Source organism: Protopterus annectens, chromosome 1.part0, assembly GCF_019279795.1.
Source record: "Protopterus annectens isolate FY-2018-M chromosome 1.part0, PAN1.0, whole genome shotgun sequence".
NCBI lineage: Eukaryota > Metazoa > Chordata > Ceratodontiformes > Protopteridae > Protopterus > Protopterus annectens.
The window spans coordinates 1,615,104,618-1,615,109,617 of record NC_056725.1 but is presented as its reverse complement, the minus strand read 5'-3'; the positions used below and the strand labels follow the sequence as shown (position 1 = coordinate 1,615,109,617).

The 5,000-nt window shown below is 43.6% G+C and overlaps 1 protein-coding gene across 1 annotated transcript in view; it reads left to right on the top strand.

Annotated features, from left to right (window-relative positions):
* Nucleotides 1–5,000, top strand: part of DDX47 (DEAD-box helicase 47) — a 596,838-nt gene that overhangs the window by 530,155 nt on the left and 61,683 nt on the right. The window lies entirely within an intron of this gene.

The window sequence follows — 5,000 nt, the reverse complement described above, 5'->3', positions numbered from 1 at the left end:
CGCTTTTGCAGCCCCTGATACCCGCTACTTCAGGTTCGCAGGCCTCTACTGAGATCCATTCGGAGTCCAGTATGCCGCGAGATACTTTGCGTTTATATCACGCTATTGAAAGCTGAAAACAGCGAATGCTATTTCATCGAACCTAAAATATCTAAACCACATAACATTTTTTAAAATTTATTCTAACACATCCACACCCCCCCCCCCCCCCCCCCCCCCCCCCCCCCCCCTCCTCCCCCCCCCCCCCTTTTTTTGTTTTTTTTTTTTTTTTTTTTTTTTTTTTTTTTTTTTTTTTTTTTTTTTTTTTATTTAAAAAAGCAAAAACCCCGTTGGGTAGCAAGAGCAATGGGCGTTCTAATTTTAATTTCAGTTTAGAACCAGGTCTTCTACCAAAACTTGGCTTTCCTCCAAACCATGTCGTAATAAATTGCATTTTAAAGCAAATCAAGGTTTTTTTCATTTATTCTCCTCAGGCCTTTTTAACAATGCCCAAAACTGTTTGTCTTTTAAACCCCCAAACCTGTCATAATTTAAAAAGGGGCCCGTTTAATTTCCTTTTAAAACCACAGGGAAAAACCTTTTTGCTAAAGAAAAGAAACCATCAGTCGGTACCTGACCTTTCCCCTATACCCAAACCCGGGAGGCTCTTCAATTCCTTTGATCCATAGGGGCATTTCTTGGAAACCAGCATGAAAATCAGCAATCTATTTCATCGCTAAATTCAAACCTTTAAAATCGAATTTAAGGGGTTTTCCTGAATTTGTTTTTCCCAAAAACTCCAGGACACACACCTAAAAATGGGGCCCCAACATACATTTCCCAGAATCCTACAAAACTGGCACCCCTTATCTTACTTTCTTCCAAAGGCCCCACTCCATACCAAAGCACTTTCCAAAAACCCTAGGCATTATAACGCCAAATAAGCCTTAAACACTAACAAGGGCAACCATTTTTCTAGGAAAGAATTTTGGGTTTGAACTGAAATTTTTTCCCCATAAATGGGAGTTTAGAAACTTTTAAACTCAGTTCTTTCCCCTTGGAAACCTGGGGTTTTACCTATTTCCTGACTGGTTCACACGTTTTTTGTTTCCTTTTGGGACCAATTTGTACCCTTAGAACTGAAACTAAAATAAGAAGCAACTTCCTTCTATCAGCCTTCTGGGTCAGGTCTCGACCCCACGAAAATTTTTTTTTGACCAGGGAAAACCTGCTATAAAACCCTTTTAAGCCTGCCACAAAACCCGAAAATCCTACATTTTTGGCAAAACTTAAAATTTCCAAATTGCATGGGTACCCGGATTTAATCTTTTGGGCAAATGGGCCTTTAGGCAAAGGGGAAAGAAATTTACTTCGGAAAACTAACAACCTTCGGACCCCTTTTAGCAAATTTGGTAAAGATGGGGAAAAAGCCATTTAGAAAAAACAAGAGTGTCCTTTTTCTTTGGAACTGCATATTGTGAACACGCCTTTATTTAAAAAATTCAAACTCTTCCCGGCCGGAAACAAATTTTATTTGGGATCTAACCTCTCCCCGGGGTTGGCTGGCCGGGATTTCAAATTTTCCCTGGGGAGCCAGTTGCCCGTTTCTTTGGGGTACAATTAAATGAAGGGGTTCCCAACAGTTTAAAATGGATTCCCGTCCTTCAGCTTAAAAACCCCTGGGGTTTTTGGTTTCCCCTTGCCTTTGCTCTTTTTTTAAAATTTTAAAAACCCCGGGTTTGGGGTTGAAACCTGGGACCCCATGGTAACCTGCCGTTATCACGTTGGCCATGTGTAGACTCCTACCCTGTTTTTACCCGGGACAGGGTTTGACCCTGGTTAAATGGAATTTTTCCGGTTTAATTTTTCCACCCTTGGGAAAGTGTTTGGGGTTTTTTTGGGAAGGCCAGTATTGGAATACCATATTAGGTTTGTGCTTAAATTTCCCGATGACAGTTAATTCCTAAGGGGTTTGCCGGGCCGGGGGGGCTTTTCTTTTATTTACCCTTTCCCCGGGAGGACACAACCCACCAAAATTGGCCACGGGGAGGGGGGAAAATATGAAATTTTCAGCAAAGCCCTCGAACATCTACATTTATGGTAGGTACAAAACTGTACTTTTCCACCTGTGTGGTCATGATTACTGGAATTTTGCAATCTTTTGGTACTGAGATGGGCCCTTTAGGGGGGGCGAGAGGAGGGTGAATGTGGCACTAAATCCATCTGCCCGGATACTGGCAAAACTCCTTGGAATCAGTATATGTAATGCTATTCTGTTGTAGCTCAGAGCAGTTCTGAGCATTGCCATTTAGATCCTAGAAAAACTATAGAATTGCCTTATGGTTGTCTTTGGAATCTGTGGCAGTTATATTTGTGTAACAAGCTGTGGCTGATTTTGAGGGATATCAGCTTCTTACTGAGGCTGGTAAGGGAGCAGTTTGCATTTTGGGATTATCCTTTTTTCTGCAACAGTTTCTTCCTTCTGTTGTATAGTTTGTTCTTGGCAGTGGAGTACAAGATTGGCTTCCTTTTTTGGAGGACAGTGTCGCTGTTCTATTTGGGATGGTACAATTCATGCATGAGTGGATGTGCCCATACAGTGCCTTAGTGTAGGATTCACCAGTTGCACTTTCAGCTCTCATCTCCATGGGTGTCACTAGGTTTGTCACTAAAGACTTGAGTAGCATGACGTGTTGGCTTTGGAGAGGGTTTTTATGGAGGTTTCCTTACTGGCGGGTGGGATGTGGATGTCAATGGTGATTACCTTATGGTCAGACCTGACCTATGAGGGGTTGACCACTGGTGTGGAGCATCTTACTCCCATGTTGGTGATGACCAGGTCTAGGATATTAGTGACCCTGGTTGGACAGTGGATTAGTTAATCCAGGGGTTTGGAATGTATGAATTCCAGGAACCGTTGGTAAAGGGTGTTGGTACACCAGTTGTTTTCCTGGTTAATGGCAGAGTAGTTGGAATCACCTAGTATTATGGTGTTTGGTTGTATCTTAATATTGTCCAGTATGTTTACAGTCGTGTAGTGAGAATCTTGGGCCATGAAGGGGCATCTGTAGAAAGCTACAATTTCGATTGCAGTCTTACCTAGTGTTAGTTGCATCTGGAGATTCTTAGATGCATTGTGTTGGAAACTAGGCTGGAGGTGGGAATATGGACACTCCTCCACTTGTAATGTTGTGGTCTTGGTTTGTTGGCCAAAATGTGTGATAAGGGTTGTAGCCAGGTATTACAGGTGTGCTCTCTCGAGCGTTGAACCAGGTCCCAGTTACTGCACAGATATTGATGTTCCCCATTTGTAGGTGTGCCTCAAGAGTGCGCCTTTTTAGGTTGCGACTTCTAGCATTGAGTCACATTACCATCAGTTTTGCATGCTTGTATCTGTTACAGTGGTGGTTTTGTCCTTTGAACCTTGCCTAGATAAGGCACTATGGGGGTGCCAAGAGCTATAGCCAGTAACCTGAATCCCAAGGGCAACAGGTGCAGACCATCTCTGGCAAAGCATTGTGGTTTGTACTCTCTTCCACTGCTCAAGCAATTCCTCAGAGGGTCCAAAATTTTAAGACCACCCAGGAGAGCTCCAGCCTGGGACCCTCGCCCTTCCTCCTTTCGAGCCAGCTGCTACTGCATGTTTAAAATTCCTTTCTTGGAAAACAGCTTTCCTTTTACCCATCACTTCAGCAAGAAGGGTATCTGAATTACAGGCCCTTATGGCAGTGGAGCCTTTCATCATCTTTCATGTGGACAGGGTGTCCTGCAGGACCAGTCCCTCTTTCATGCCAAAGGTGGTATCCAGTGTGGCCTTTTAGTCCATTCATTTGCCTACCTTCTTTCCTAATCCACAGAACAAAGGGGAACGGATACTGCACTCCTTAGATGTGCACAGACAACTTTAGATTCTACTTGGACAGGTCTGAGCCTCAAAGGAAGTCTGAGCAACTGCTGGTGGCATTTGCTGCAGGGACAGAGGGGAAGGCTATTTCAAAGCGAACCATCTCCAAATGGATAGGCCATTGCATTCATTTCTGCTATAAGCACCATGGAAAACCTATCCCACAGGGGAGCAGACCCCACTCAACCAGGGCTGCATCTACCTCTTACAGTCTTTCTCAGAGGTGTACCTACCAGGGACATCCTAGAAGCTGCTACCTGGAGTTCTGTACATACTTTCTCCAAGCATTACCATTTGCCTTTTTTCTCTAAATCCAGGGCTGGCTTTGCCACTGCAGTTTTGCAGGGCCTTATAGCTGGTTCTAATGCTGTCTAAATTCCTCCTCCCATCCTTAGCTTTGGGAATCTACCCAAATGTAATGACTGCAGCAGTGAAACACGAAGAACATAGTACAGTTGTGTACACTTACCATAAATGTAGATGTTCGAGTGTATTCACTGTTGCAGTCCTGGTTACCCTCCCTCCAGCCCCCTGACGTCTTTTGGCTATACCTGTTCTCTCCTTTTCAATGCTTAAAAGCTTTTTGGTGTATTTGCTTTTTTGTTTGAGGTATAACCTTTGTATATTTATAGATTTAATTGCTTCCCATTAGGGGGGCACCTGACATCTAGGGCAAGAAAAACTGATGTAATGACTTCGGCTGCATGTTTTATACCCCTGACGACCTGACTTCACGGAATAAGAGACAGCAACCAAAGTAGGACCCAAGACTTTGTTAATCAGGCCGACTGAGGGCTACTGCAAGCAGATAACCCAAATGTAATGACTGCAGCAGTGAATACACTCAACATCTACATTTATGGTAAGTGTACACAACTGTACTTTACTAGCCATGTACATGGATATATCACGACAGTACTGGGGTACATATGCCCACACAGTGTATGCACGCACACACCAGTCTGTCCAGACACACAATACCTGGTGGTGCTGAGTTCACATGGCCACATATTACCCAGTAGATAATGACATACATCTGTACAGCATATCACTGCTTTGTCAGAAATACACAACAGTTATGCTGGCCTGGCAGCAGTATGTCTTGAAAATAACTGGA